This window comes from Lepidochelys kempii, chromosome 18, assembly GCF_965140265.1.
Source record: "Lepidochelys kempii isolate rLepKem1 chromosome 18, rLepKem1.hap2, whole genome shotgun sequence".
NCBI classification, from domain to species: Eukaryota; Metazoa; Chordata; order Testudines; family Cheloniidae; genus Lepidochelys; species Lepidochelys kempii.
This window is the reverse complement of record NC_133273.1, coordinates 16,696,433-16,713,013: the sequence shown is the minus strand read 5'-3', so window position 1 is coordinate 16,713,013 and position 16,581 is coordinate 16,696,433. Positions and strand designations below refer to the sequence as shown.

Here is a 16,581-nt window from a genome sequence, read left to right as displayed (position 1 = left end):
TTTTTGTTAAATGTCTAACCAGGTCTGTCCTTCAGAGGAAGAAAAATGTTAAGGTCAGAGAGGACAGCCTTCCGTGCTGTACCTGTCTTAGGAGACTCTTTTAGTTTCCAACCTTGCTTTTTACCAAAAGGCCAATACAAATTCAGGACAGATCCTGAGCTCGTGTAAACAGGCATAGTTCCATTGAAGTCAATGATGCGATGCTGATTTACACTAGCTGAGAATACGGCCTGAATGGTCTCTTTGGCCAACATTTTTTCAGCATGAGTTATTTTCTTCCTTTGTTTCACATTCTTTAATCAAATTGTTGCACTGATTATTTTCATCCTAATTTAAAATAAAAAATTACAGTCTATTGTGCCCATTTTTCCAAGCAGTGGTGCACATTTGTAGCATTACATTAGCTGCAGGTAGCAACTACAATCTCAGTCTTCTCTTTGATGCAGTGAAGTGCCTTGTGGATTAATGCAGATGAACATCCAATCAACAAAAATAACCTTTTCATACCTATGTGATAGGGACATGCAAGCTCATACTCACTTGTACTTTTTCCTTATTGCCTTTTTATATCTCTGCAGGCTTTACACAGCACAGGCCTACGTATAATAAAGGCAGACGTTGAACCTATACACTTGATTGGGCTTTTAAAACACACCCATACTCCAGTGCAAAGGCCCAGAGCTCAGACTTTGCTGGCTGTACTGAAATAACCATGACCAAAATTTTTCTCTGTATTTCTGTCAAGGCGAAGATTTAGCCAATGCGATGGACGGCATTACCAGACAGTATTAGACGAAAATAGCTAGATCTAACTTTGTCTGGTAAGACATCAATCAGCAGGCACTCAGGCTAGAGGAAATGCAATCAACATTAGCGGGGTTGTTTCAGAATTCACGACTATACAGGCAAAGGGAGGAGGGGCTGAGGGCCCCACAGGTAGGTTTCTAATTATCTTGTAAATATTTAACTTTGATTTGTTTGCTGATAAAGAGCATTTAAAAAAAAAAAAAAAAGCCAACTGCTTCCAGGTTACTGGTATGTGGGCTTCACCACTCCCAAGGCAATGTAAAGGACCTGAACTCATCTCAAGACAATAGCTGTGTCCACAGCAACCATTTGGTTGGGAAATTTCCCAGTATGGCTGACTCTTGTGCAGGTTTACTGCCAGTAACTACAGTCAGAGTGCTACTGTGGAGTACTGAGGCCCAGATCCTCAGAGGTATTTAGACTCCTAACTCCAGTTGATTTCAACAGAGGGTCTGGGCCTGAATGATATAATTCTTCTCACAACATGGTGGCGGCAACCCCATTGATCGCCATTATCTAGTCTAGTCTAGCGCTCCTGTCAGTGCTAGTAATGGTGGGAATCTTTTCAGAAGAAAAGCCTAGTGTGGACAAGAGGCATAGATAGCTTTCACACCATTATAAATCAGTAATGCTCAAGGAAATACACTGGTGTAAGCAAGAAAAGAATCACACCCAGACCATTTGGGGGAGAGGGATTTTTTTAGGCTCTCCATACCTTTCACAGTAAATCAGTCTAAATTCAACTAGCCTCCCTAGGAGAAGAATGATTGGCCACTTTCCTAGGTATAAAGAAAAGGAGGACTTGTGGCACCTTAGAGACTAACCAATTTAGTCTCTAAATAAATAAATTGGTTAGTCTCTAAAGTGCCACAAGTCCTCCTTTTCTTTTTGCGAATACAGACTAACACGGCTGCTACTCTGAAACCATTCCTAGGTATGAATCATCTGTTTGAGGAATTGACCTGAGCCATATGCAGAAATACATTCTTTTAAATGTCACATCTCTGGCACCTCCAGTGGGTGCCTGATTACAGTTCTCTCCATTTTGATTGACTGTCCCATCAATCCAAGCTCAGCACCCTTCAGAGTGTGTTTTCAAAAGAGAGGATATATTGAAAGTGGCTTTGCTCTACAGTTCATCTTGTTTAAATGCTAGTTAAAAGCCCATTTGCAGAGTCACTCGCATTTCACACCATTTCCTGAATCACTTTCAAACGGGTTAATAAGTAACACCATCACTAATCACCGACAGATACTTTCTCCCTCCCTCCACCCCTTCATCTTAATTTTTTTTTTTACTGAGAGCGATACACCTGCAAAGGAAACCCCTTTCACCAAACAGCGCACAAACTGTATTCATTCTAGCACAAAGAGACCTCAGCTAGACTAAACCCGGTGTGCTTAAAGCAGGCATAATCGGCTGCTTTCAAGCTACGCAGATAATAATATGAATGCACATTGCCACACATGCTAATGTTTTAAAAAGCAACAGAAAGTTTAAACAAAAACTTTCCATTGTTCCTGTGTTCCATAACAGTTGTTTTTGGCATGGAGTTTTTGGCATGTGCCAAACCTATTTTGGATGGGAAGGGATGTAAGCCTCATGGCTGGCTCTCTATACTGGGTTAATTCCATCCTTTTGGTGAATGATAGAGCAGAGCTGCGACTGGAAGCCTCCTCAAATAAGAATTTCTTATTCCCAAACTCTCTCCCCTATTACAGAGGTAGGCCTAAGACACAAAGTTCACATTCAGACTGAAGAGCAACAACGTTTAGGGATGGTAACATCCATTGGCAAAATTTCCATCATTGTGACGGGCCAAACCAAAGCAAAGTTCCCAGTTTATGCAGACCTGGGATTTTGATTCAGCCACGTCTCTAAACTTCATGTGCTGAGTTATAAGGTCTCTTTCTGTCTTTAGTGGGCCCAATTTCCCACTCCATTACACCAATTTGACACCAGTGTAACTATTAATTTCAGTGTAAGAAGAGACTCAGGCAGAACATCTGCTTCAATTATTTTCCCCAGTTTATTGAAGCACTAAAAATGAAAGTGCCAGGTCTTGAGTTTCTGCGGTGAACTAAGGAGTCTATTCTCAGTGTATGCATGCAGCTCCAGTGGACACTGGAGTTAGCTGGAACTCTAAATGCTGGGGATTGGTGAATTTTAATATATAGGGCCAGATCCTCAGCTGTGGTAAATTGGCATAGTTCCACAGACTTCAGTGGTGCTTTCTGACTTACACTAGCTGAGGATCTGGCCGATAACCTCAGTGCTTCTATTTGGTGACACGGAATTCTGAAATATAAATCTTCGTAATTCATTGATGATCTCCATTCTCTCCGAGCTGTGCGCACAAGTGTATAAAGTATGGACTGCCATTACAAGGATTAAAGGAGAAAATAAAACCAGGGAGACAGACAGGGACTGAGAACTGTGGCAGATAAAGATGAAGGGCCAAAGTTTTCCCTCGAGCTACATGTGTGCAGATTCCATTGCAGTCGGTGAGAGTTGTGCATACCCCTGTCTGAGGCGAGTTGTCCAGTCCTGAAAGCACATGCCTTAAACTCATCCTTAGCTTTAAATATGCAAGTGGGTCCATTTAGTTCAGTGTTCTAAGTGTGCAAGAGTTTCCAGGATCAGGGCCAGAGTGTATTCAGCAATATTTTCACCTTCTGGACCATGTTTACAGCCGTGCATCTCCCCCTGAAGCCAATGGGCCTGCACTGGGAAAGGGGAGTGGATTTTCATGGTGCTATGGTGATTCTTTGAATCACCCTGACTGTCCAATTACACTGGCTAGTGAGTTTTTCAAAGCCTTTTTATTGCTATAGTGATGCACACAGAGAAGACCTCCAATCATTTTATTTTCCTTTTCAGCAAAAGCAATATCTTGCAGGCAACAATAGCTGGAAAATGCAAATGAACTCACCCCTGGAAGGTTTCAGAGTAACAGCCGTGTTAGTCTGTATTTGCAAAAAGAAAAGGAGTACTTGTGGCACCTTAGAGACTAACCAATTTATTTGAGCATGAGCTTTTGTGAGCTACAGCTCACTTCATCGGATGCATGCCGTGGAAAGGCACTGCATTTAGCCGTATGGAGTGGAAATCTATCACCCCTGGAAAAGGCCCACTCACTCCAAAATGCTGTGTAGACATACCTAATGAGGTCTGAATTCTGACACAAGGGTCCTTAGCTGCTATGCACGTTCCCAGGAGTGATCTACCAGTGCTCAAACTTGAGCAGACATTCTCCAGCTACACCTGGGTGGGGCAGAATCTATTCATAGCTTAGGCTAGCAAACAAATCCCTCAGGCATGAGAGAGAGTGAAAGAGGGGCCACTCCCATTTCAGATGTGAGCAAGGACACAGCTCAGGTGGGGTGTCATGAGTCATCCTTCAGACTGTACAATCCTACAGCAGGGGAAGTATTCTCCTCCATCCCCGCCCTCCCCTCCAACCCCAAGTGATTTTCTCATAAAGCAGCATGGTAGCCAGCTTTCAAAACGGTCGTTCCCTTTGTTAAACAAAACCAGAATCCGCTTCTAATCAGAAACATCATCTGTCCCTGAGTTGAATGCAATAACATATTTCTGTTCGAGTCACTACACAATTAAAATGAGTTTCTGGGAGGGAGCGGCTCCTTATATTCTACTTTGTTGTGTACAGTGGATGTAAGAGTTTAATCATTGTTCTGCAGTTAGATTAAACTGGCTCATTTCTAAATGGAGTGATAGGAGGAATTAACCCACCTGCAACAGAAGTTTTTCTGGCCTCTAACAGGGGCAGGTGGCAACAAAGGGGATTCCAGGGCAGATTCAGCCACGGAGATAAATTGAACTATAACTGTGGGTAGATAGACTTTTACAAGCAGCATCCCGCCCTTACCCACCCTGTGACTGGTCTTGCCACTTTTGTGAGCTGTGAATGCATTATAGTGTCTCTGGTGGGAGACAATTGCATTTTTCTTCATTCTGCGACTGAAGCCTTAATTCTAAGCATTGGGTTATTACACTAAACACCAATGTGAAGGTTAATTTTGTTCTTTTACAAACTTCTCTAATTTGTTGCATGGAATAATTTCCTACAAAGCATTTGAAATATTTATTTCAAATCAGAAATTAGAAATGTTGTGTCTATTGTTGACATTCACTAGGCTTTTACTGAATCTTCAAAGACTTGTAACCTTCCAGAGTCTAATACCAATGCTAATGTCTTACCCCGCTTGTCCAAAGGTTCCACTTTCGCCTAAATCATGGTGCAAGCTCTTGTTTCTGAAGCATTTCTTCTGATGAACGTAGTAGTTTGGTTCACCCTTTAAACATCGTTACCAGACAGTGTTAGAGTAGATCCAAAAAATCCAGCACTGTCTAGTAAGATGTCCACAGAGGACCATAGTCTGTCCAGCAATCGGAGGAATGGAGAATCCATTAATGTTCCCATATTCTTCAGAAAACTCACTTCTCATCAAAACTAATGGAAATGGCTCAATAAACATTGCCCTAAATAAATAAGCAACCATTTTAATGGCTTACTGTATAGCTGATGAGTTGAAGAAAAATTCTTCTGGCAATAATTGACAGCAGGAAAAAAATCTGGATTTTTGGAAACAAAAATATTTATCCAAAGAGATGACCTAAAAATAAAAAGTTGGTATAATAATAGTCTAAAATAGAAACACGTGACAGTTTCTTTGTGCTACTTTGTGGTGATGTAAAAGCAATAACTGCACCTTTTGTTACATTTTCCCCATCCTCTGAAGGTCAATAAACAGTCCTAGTTTTCAACCTTCCCAGCTGGTAGAAAGACATACCGAAGAAACTAGTACAGAAGGAGCTTCAAAGAATGAGGGCTAGCTTAACATTTTCTATAACTTCTGAGCTGGCATTTCTGATGTAAATAGTTTACAAGACTAAATTTAAGATCATGGGATGAGGGTAAATTTGGGCCTTAAACAAGAGTAACAGAGACAATAGACTCACCAGCATAGTTAACATACTGCTAAGTAATGCCAAAGATGATTGTATCTCTCCTACTGACCATGTATTTATTCACCTTATAATAAAAGATTAGCATACATTGTGTAACACATGCAAGGTGGATTGTACTATAGTCCACAGTTACTCCATATCATGCATTTGCTGATCAGTGGCCAGAGCTTCATGTAGTTCTTAATGGGCTGGCGCAGTGGTTCTCAATCTTTTTTCATTTGCGGACCCCTACAAATATTCAAATGGAGGTGCAGAACCCTTTGGAAATCTTAGACATAGTCTGCGGACGCCCAGGGATCCGCAGACCACAGGTTGAAAACCACTGGGCTAGCAGACAGGATACTGGACTGTTACTCAAAAAATCTAGATACTATTCCTGGCTCTTCCACTAACCTGTTCTGTGACCTTGGATGAGTCATTTCCCTCTGTTTCTCCTCCTGTTCTTTGTCTGTCTTGTCTCTTTAGACTGCAAGCTCTTTGGGCAGGGACTGTCTCACTATGTCTCTGTACAATGTCCAACACAACAGGGCTCTGATCTCAGGTGGGGTCTCTAGGCACTACTGTAATATAAATAATAATATTAATTTCAACACAAAGCTTGTGACAGATGTTTGACTGTCCAGCAGGGTACCTGCCACCCATTGTGCATTGCATGAAATCTAGACAGTGTCACCTAAGAATAACTTCCTGGAAATAACCAAACATTTCAATTCAAATAGTTCAAATGAACAGCACACAGCATGTGTGTGAGAGACCCTTATGGTTTTTTGTTGTTGTTGTTGCTGCTTTCTGTCATGCTTAACACCTGCCAGGAGTGCTGAAACACCTGTCCATAATGCCATGTGTAAGATAAAAATATTTAACAGACTTATACCATCTCAAGGATATCCTTGTAAATCATTATTTACGGTGCCTTTAATAACTGATAACTGAAGGAAGGAACAAACTTCCTGCATTGTTTCAGTTCTCGGTCAAAAGACACAAAAGGCATCTGAGAACTTCTCTGGGGCAGGTTCTTGTTTCCATTAAAACCCCTTTACACTGGTCTAGCAGTGCGAAAGGGGGTTTAAAGCAGGTGTAATGCTGTGTAATTAATTCCCACTTTAAAGCTACTCTATGCTGCCACATTGCTGCAAAAGAGTTTTAGGGTAAATGAGATCAGGCCCCTTCATGTTTTCCTCCTTCCAATGTATTATATTGCAAACATCTCCCAAATAATGAAGAAATATTTAGAGAAAATTGTTTTTAAATGTTTGAGTGTTTTTTAAACATTGTAGATGGACCTTAGAGGTAGAGTTTTGATCCAGATACAAGATTTTGGTTCTGGCTCACTGCTAATAAAAACACCTTCTTGGACAATGTCCACTGTTATAACATACTAATGTAGAAAGGAAGCAAGGTACCATCTATGAAATTTGTTGTGGCGAGAAGGTACAGAGCAAACTACAAAAAGCAAAATTCAAAAAGTTAAGGGTGCTTAAGTTGACACTTCATAACAAGATGACTGGTCAGAATTCTTAAATCAGTTTTTACTAGCTGGAAAAAAAATCATTTTGATTATGAAGCAAAGTTTGAAAGTAGGGATCCAAAATGTTATTGCTAATAAATCCTTATTTACTTGTTCTTATTATATTTTCTGTAAAGTTACAAAACACTGTCTGGAAGTTTAAAAATAGACAGAAAAGATTAAATAAGCATTCTCACAGCTACAAAACTTCACATTTTTGTTTGGAACTATTTATTATATCATTGTTCTCTTAAAAGTGTGTTCATCTGTATATAGTATCCAGGGTTTTATATTTATATGTTCATTTAAATCATATCTTCAAAGTGTAATCTAAAAAAAAGTGTTTTCTTACATTCATTTTTAGCTTCTAATCTAGTCACCCAAAGCATTTTATTCTAGGGTTACTCATGCTTGGGAGTTCTTCAAAATTATCTTCAGTCAAGCACCATTTTTCTTTGTATTAGTTTCCATATTGGCCACTAACCTCTGGTTCCAAATTCGCTGTTGAACTTTTCCACGTTGTGTGCGAGACACCATAATCATCATTACCAGGCAGTATTAGAAACACAGAAAACATCCAATGCTGCCCAGTAAGATGGTAATGGCATCCCAGGATCGCAGTCTACAAGCAGCAGATAAACCACCAGCCAGAAAGCCTTGGAGAAGAAAAAAATAATAGAGAGAGAGAGAAAAAGAGAGAAAGAGAGGGAGAATTCCACCGTATAATTGTCAACCTTTTGTGATAATTATTTGGGAGAAGAGACTAAATTACAACTTTCTTATAATTTAGCAGAAAAAAATATACCTACTTCGGTTTCTGATCATTTTGGACCAGGGCTTTCCCTGTACCCTAAACCTTACTGTTCCCTCATACTGATAGATCATGTCAGATATATCTAATCCGACAGCTCCTAATGCAACAAGTCTTTGGAACTGATGGAGATAACAAGATAGTAAATTAAGCCCAGCCAAGCATCACAGCCTATGTAATGCCCCCTAACTGCTGCCGTAAGTTAATAGCAACAAGGCAAAGTGCTAAACCCTGTAAGCAATTGGATCTCAAGCCATGGTTAAATGTACACTAAGGCCCAACTCCAAGAGGTAAACTACTGACAGATCCAACTTCTCTTTAAGTATGTCCATGCAATTACATATGAACTTTACCTGTGCTTGTATTAGGCAACTGATATTTGCTGATTTCTTGAGTCATCTTTTAAACCAGGTTTATTTTTTCTTTTAATTTCAAAGAGAAGAACTTTGAGTGCAAATTTATCATAGAGGAATTCTTAATACCAAGGAATTAGATTAGAATTCTGAAGTTGTCAGCATTCTATTTCTCCCTCCACATCTCCAACTATAACATCATAAGATTCTGTAAATGTGAATTTTTAGTGTTGTATTACCAGGTTAAAAAGACAGAGAGAGAGAGAGACAGAAAACACAGGGTCACCTGGAATATTTAAAAACCTGTATAGCAGCTAAACAAATTAGTGCAATTTGTTCTAATTTGTTTAGCACAAAGAGGCTAAACATTGACACCTAACACTCTTGAAAAGTAAAGGCCTGTAAAATTACAAACATGCCTTCCATTGCATTCTGAAACCAGCTGGAAATCCCTATTTGCCAGACACTGCTGACAGATAATGCTGCCAGAGCCTACTGGCTGTGGTAGGGTTTTTTGGTTTTGTTTTTGTTTTTCACGTTGCCTGCTCTGTTGCTAAGACCTTTGCCAAGCCCCCACCATTTTGATCGGTGACTGTGTCGGAAGCAGTAAAATGGCCTCCAGGATTAACTCAGGAAGCATTCAGGGATGTCAAATCTGCAGCTGGGGGAGGAGGGAAAAGAAACTGTATTTGTTTCCAACTGATTTCAAATCAGCAGAAAGTTAGTGAATTCGTGAATGCAAGATCCACATGTTTAATTTACAACAGCAACAACAAAACCCCGAAAGGATCTGCTTACGTACCAAATTCAAAAGCCTGACAAGGAGAAAGCGAGCCACCATACCTCTCCCAACAGCAATGTCCTTTTTGAATATAAATGATTGAGCTAAAGTCAAAAGTGACACATCAAAGGGGAATCATGGCACAAAAATAAAAAAAAATTTGCAACTAATCTCAGTTAAACTCTCAAACCACAGAAGATGGGGAGACAAGAAAAAAAAAAAAAAAGATGCCCATACACAGTGTTGCGTGTAAGCTAACCTATTCTGTATGTAAGTTAACCTGTTCTGTACGTAGGTTACATTATATTGCAGGTAGATTAATAGACCCTTTTATTCAAATGCAAAGATTCACAAAGATTTTCAATTAGGAAAAATTTCAGTTGCTAAATACTGATCCCTACAAGTGACGTTAAAAAATAGCACTTCTGTGCCTGTTCCCCAGCAGCTTTTAAAGCCTGGAATTGTGTAGCACGTCCCTCCATCCTCATTTGGATATAAAGCAAGCTGGGTTTTCTTTTCACCGTTTTTGTGCTGGCACTCAGCAAATGGTTAACTAGTCAAGAGGAACTTCTCCCTTTTTTATTAGAACATGCTGCACCCCATCTCATCCGAGCTATTAGGTGACTGTCGAAAAAGATAACGCATAGCAAAAGCAGCTGACAGATAGACATGTTCCATTTAGCCTCTACAAATGGAGGTTTCATTTTTTTACATTAATAATTCATGGAATTAAAAAGACAACTGAAGGGTGTGTTAGGCAATAGCTGCTCTCTCTCTAAAATAGCCTACGGTTTAAGTGTGATAGTTGCATCTGAAATAAAGTGTCACTTTCATGGCGGGCTTAGAAATAATAAAAACCCCAGAGTATATTGAACAGTGTTTTGAAACATGGCATCTAGAACTATTACCCATGTAATAATATTAAAAAAATTATTTGCTAGAAAGACCACAGTTAAAATAATTACAGGGAATATTGTTATAATTGGACCGTAAACATCAGTTTATTGTACTTGAAATCAAAAGGAACTATTTTAAATAAACTGCCAGAACAAGATAATGTAGAGCTACGATTTTGGATATTTCACCCTGTTTTGCCTACAACACACCATGTCTTGCAAGGATCTGAGAACTGTGGATGATTTCACCCATCCATGTGCTGACCGAGGCCCAGCAGAGCAAGTTAATGGTAATGTGGCACCATGAAGATTGAACTTCTTCAGGTTTGTGGTTTTGAGTTAGAACCTGAAATACTTCACAATTTTTCTCCTTTATTTCCTTGGTTGTTACAACTCTGTAGGGTTTGAGCATTTTCCTGGGATATTGCAAAGATTCCAGTGTGACTGAATAGAATAGATGCATTGAAAATGAGCCTTCCATTGATTGTATCAGGTCTATGTGTCTACATAATACTAAGTCAGGAATGTCCCAATGCTTAAATGCCAAGAGATTTTAAAATTTTTTTTACATGAGATGGTGCGTGTGGGGCCTTTGGCCACGCTACAGCATCAACTAAGTGTCAATTTTATCCTGATCAGTGACTGATATTGTTTGCAGTATTCGGAAGATGCTCTATGTGAAAAGGAAGTGCTGATCAAAATTAAATAAGTCAGACATAATGGGCCAAATTAACTGGTGCCACTTTCTTGACTTCACTATTGTATATTGCTGTAGACAGTATTATCTTTAATTCTTTGATGATAAATTGTGTCCCTTTTTTGCATTGACATAAAAGGCCCAAATGCAGCTCAACTGCCACAGTTACATGGACCAAGAAGCAGTCCACAGACAAGTCCCACAAGGGGCTGGGCTGTGTAGTGACACTTTAGACAGAAGCGTGGAGATTATGGGCAGGACTTGATCCCTGGATACCCACATACGGGGATGAATCTCAGAAATTCTTATAGACGGAAGATAGGCCATTGAGTCTACAATCTATCTAAAACTAAGCACCAAAATCTCCACAGACCATGTAAAAAAGTGTAGTGGGCCCCATCTTCCACTCTAGGCTGCAGACTGATGTAACAGCTGCAAAATGCAGCCATGTCTGCCTTGATATAGGTTAGTCACTAAAAACCCATTAGTTTGGGCTTTGTGCACACGAAGATTTGACCCTAAATATACTGAATAGCATGTGTGCAATGTGATCAATATACAGCTGATGTGGGGACTGTAACTTGGGGGTTTCCTGGGCCACCTCCTGCCCTTAGATACACTTCACAGCCCCCACTGCAGTTAATGAGAGCTGGTACATGACACAGATCACCCACCATTAGTCGAGATTTGCCAACAGTTTTCAAACAATGGTATCTGAGAGACCAGTTTTCCCTTAAATTTAGGGTAGGAAATAACTGGGGTATAACAACTGTTGGCAAGTGTCGAGATCTTTTTCATGATGATCACTGTAGCTGAGACCAGCCTCCTGCTTTTCATTCATGTACATTTCAGCCATAACATTGCACTAGCTAGTTTGAATCACTTAATCAGTGACACAACAATCCAAGGTGCACCAACGCTGTACATGCACATTTGAACGGGCTGTCTTAAATCACAAGTTCATGTGAACCTCCACGGAACTAGAGACACAGGGGTATAGCCAAAGGACTCACTAAGCTCCTTCTCGTGCCATTTCAAAGATACAGTAGGGGGAATCCAAGTCAACCACACTTTCTTTTAGATAGTGTAGGGCTGGGACCAGCAAGTTTGTCAATTCACCAGGCCCTACTACCTTGTTTAAAATCCCATTCTCTCTGTAGGGAACACTGCACTTTAGGACAAAAAACATCTAAATGGTGGCATCGTGGCCTAGCAGAAAGATAACTAATGTAACTGTTGAGGCTGCGACAGCAAAACAATGCTAGAGAGAGATCCAAGACCGCTTTAACTAATCAAACAATAGACTATAGTATATTCTGGTCGGTGACCACTCATCTGTTACACAATGGTTCTTTTTCATAGGCAAAGATCCCTACTGCTGAAACCTTTGAACACTTGCAAATGAGCCACAGCTGCTAGCTAGCAGAGGGCATGTCAAACCTGTAACGTGCATATGAACATTTTCTTCCGTTTGAATTTCATTGGCACTAACTCCGATTCTTGTATTGTGAAGAGAGTGACTGGAGGTCTACGTCCCTGAGCTTCATCGAGACACATCTCTGTTTGAGAGATTACAGGCCCCAAATACTGATCTGCCAGTATTTTACCATTTCCCAAACATCATCTGCTCATTTGAGATGGGGGATGTCCCAGAATGAGGAATGTTTTGGCCAAAAGAGGAAAAGACCTGATTCTAATCTCACTAACACTGGTTTCCACCAGTGTAACATTGCTGGGTCAGATCCTGAGCAGATGTAAATCAATGTAGCACCATTGAAATCAACATAGCTATGCCATTATACACCCATTCAGTATCTGGCCTGTTGACTTTAATGGCTTTACTCCTTATTTACTGCAGTGTCAATAAGAGTGGGGATCAGACTAGGAATTCAAAAGATTTTTCTGTGTCACCATCTGAAAGATATGGAAAAATTTAACACATGCAAGTTACTGTGGAAATTCAGAGTTGTAATAAATGTTCTGTAAAATCCTGCATGGGTGTGTATCCAATAACTGAGTATTTGTTTATACACTTCTCTTGTTTATAGCTAGATCTCAGGTACACCATGTACATCACTCCCAGGATATATTTGTATCTGTAGAACCAGTGAATGGCTTACACAACTATGTATGCAGCTTTTTCCTCTGTAATAGATACAGTACCTATCAATCTTCATATTTCAGATCTCCAAATACCCTGTTCCAGCTAATACAACCAGCTGAAAATATTGCGTAACTAGAATGGCCCAAATTCAGAATAATAATTAATACTTAGCTCTTATATAGTGCTGTTTATCAGCTGATCTCAAAGTGCTTTATGAAGGGGGGGTCAGTATCATTATCCCCATTTTACAGATGGGGAAACTGAGGCACAGACAGGGGAAGTGACTTGCTCAAGGTCACCCAACCAGTCAGGGGAAGACTTGGGAAAGGAACCCAAGTCTCCTGAGTCCATTGACTTCAAAGAAGTTACATCATATATAAATTTGGCTCATTGTGTTGCAATATATATTGGTCAATTATGTCATTTTTCTGGATTCTGTGTACTTTGTGATTCTAAAAGTAATGAATGACATATGAAAATTGTGGCTAATTATTACATACCTGTACAGTATTTTGCATATCTGGGTCATACTTTACTTAATGTATGTTGACTAAGATGTTTGGGCCCTGAAAATTAAGCCAAGAATTGTTTATTCCTCATAAAGTATTTTTCATTGTTATATTATTATGTCCAATAAAGAAATAATCAGGAAATGCCTTCTAGAGCTGAAAGCAAACAATATACACAAGGTGGACATGTAAGGGAAAAGGTATAGAAGGTTTCTACAGCATTTAGTAATTGGGCACAGGCTCTGTCTGGCACAAAGTTGAAATCCCTGCCCTTAGCCAGATCTGCAGACAAAGAAAAGTAAAACCCAAAGGGCAAAATTTAATGAAATTTCCACTGTTCTTTTCTTTACTAAGATCAGAAATTGGCCCTAAATTCCTAACAGAGAGGGCTTTGTATTTCAGACCGTCATTTCCTGATAGAAAAAATCTGAGTTCAAATTAACTGCTGAGCATAATTCCACCTCTCATCTGAGATTCTATGATTCTATGATTAAATACACTTCAGCTAACACTGCTTAGGAGTCCAAGGGTTTTTTTCAGGAGCTACTGTAGGTATTTTAGCTATGTGCATTTTACAGTGACGGCAGAGAATCTGGCCTCCAGTGTGGTCAATATGGCATTTTTCATCAGCACTACAGCTCTCTATTTCTATACCAGGTGTATCCTGCCAACATGCCTCAACCAGGATGCAGAGGCACCATTTCAAGGAGATGGAAGACAATTAGCTTCTTATTTTAAATGTAATGCCCATTCATATCTTACCCTCCCTCCTTCAATTGCCAACAAGAGGCTAATTGCTGATGGGTTTGGTGGGGTGGACACACTTGTCCCTTAGGCACTGAAATTAAACCCACCAACTCATTTCACACAGGCCACCAAAGAGACATCAAATGTAATTATTTTAATTAACTACCAATCTAGACTAGAGTCATACCAGTTAGCCAGAGATGAAAGGCTCTTTATCCCACTGCCAAATCCCCTATGATTTCCATACTTCCTCACAGTAAAGAAAGAAAGAAAGAACATGGACTCTGTTTTTATTTGTGGATGTCTAGACTTCATATATCCTTCTGTATATATTTAAGATTCTGAGTCTGATTCTCCATAGCTCAGCTTCTTGTGTTGTCATTCACACTGGTGCTAATTGGGCATGAAATTAGTATAAAACGCTACCATTGATCTGAACAGAGAGAGAATTTTGATTTGGTAGTATTTTATACCCACTTCAGGCAGCCATTAAACGTACAAGGTGCAGGTCAGTGCAATATCCAGGGCGCAGGTCTGCCAGAGGGAACAGAATTTGCCATGAAGCACACTACAGCACTCTATGTACATTTCCAAAATATTAACTCATGCAATCAGAGAAGTTAGGGGAAGAGTCCTATTAGGTCATCCAGTCCCTCCCTCACTATAGCTAGTACATGACAGTACATTTTCTAGTGCTTGGTGTCAATACTATTGAAAGAACAGGAGTCAGTTATATAGATTGGGGTTACCACAAATACTCCCTGACAGCCTCCATCACCTTTAGTGTGAAATATCTTTCTCTGGAACCTCCCTCTTGTTTGACTATAGGCCCTGATTCTGTCCCCATTGGTTCATGGGAGCTAAGCTGAGTCTGTAGTAAGGTGAGGGAACAAAGTTAAATGTAGCACATTGGAGCTCTGTCATTTCAAAAGATGTAAACTCATACTGCATACAATGGTAAGGTAGATAGCAGAGCTTCAGTGATCTTTCTTATTCCCACTAAAACAAAGAAAAATCCTTCCTTTGGGCCCCCCTTGTCCTGCATTCTCTTCAATGGAAACTCAGCACCTGATAGGCTCAATAATATAACCAGACAAGGGAGCTTTAACTTACTGCTATATTCAGTAGAACGCATTAGTACTTTCAAAAAAACAAACAAAAAACAGTTTCCAAAGAAGTTTCAAGGGTAAGCTGGAAAATGCCAGTGTGCCCAAGCAGTTACAAAACGGTGTCTATTTCTTAACTGCATACTGTTTCTTACACCTTGCTGGTGTTAATGATTATTCAGCCCCACGATGGCTGGTGAATTTCCTTCTCTTTATGTCCCACACGGTCTGCACATTAGTGTTCTGCAATGGAAACTGATTTCTGTTGCATAGTCTGCCATTATAAGAGACAACAGGCATGATATGGTTTCAGAGGAACCCTAATTTCTTCCCAGATCTCTTGCTGTAGCCATTTTACAACAAATCCATTCAAATAAATAATCCTTGCATGGTCTTGCATAACTGCAGACAATAGTAGCGCACATGGTAAGAGAAAGAGCCTTTTGAGTCTTTGTCCACACAAAACTGTGTCTGTTTACTCTAATTTCGCTTACTCTGGTAATCCCCATGCAGAAAATATTCCACATAGCGAAGAGCAGATTTGAAAAGTGAAATATAAATACTGAATTTAAGGAAAACATTAGCATGGCTTTGCAAGATGTGTGCATCGCTTATAAAAATCTGGCCATTTTTAAATTATGTTGGCAGTTAAAGGCCTGGAGGCCACATTCTGATCTCAGATGCACTGTTGTTAATCCAGAGTCACTCCAATAAAGTTAATGGGGTTACATGGGATTTAGGCTGCTGCAGCTGAGATTAGAGGATGGCTCTAGAAATTTATCACACACCTCTTTGAAGACATAAGTCTTCATTCTCATCATACATGGTCTATCTACTAATTAATGCAAGCTTAGTGGCAATTATTATAAGCCACTGGCTCATTTTTTTGTAATTATTGGCTAAAATTAAATCTATAAATGCAACTTTTTTTGGCCATGCTATTTTATTTTGTTTGAACAACTAAACGTATCTTCTTCATCATTGTAACTCACTACGGTCTTTTTGTATTAAACAGTCACAATCATTTTTCTTTGTTAAAAGAGCTGCCAGGAATTACATAAACTGAAATATTGCCCTCCTTAATGTTCCCTAAGAAGGTCACTCAGTGATATTGGTAATACTAAATGACCAACATATTATAGTGTCCTGTAAGCCACAACATGGCAATGACAAAGTAAAAGACGGGGAACTTCCCAAAAGGCATGGAGCAGTATACACATGAATTATGGATTCCATTAACCAACTCAGCCCGTAGGAGAGGGAAAATGAA

General features: G+C 39.7%; 1 protein-coding gene across 4 annotated transcripts in view; it reads right to left on the bottom strand.

Moving 5' to 3' along the window:
* The window catches only part of TTLL10 (tubulin tyrosine ligase like 10), a 159,713-nt gene that overhangs the window by 80,105 nt on the left and 63,027 nt on the right, over nucleotides 1-16,581 (bottom strand). The window lies entirely within an intron of this gene.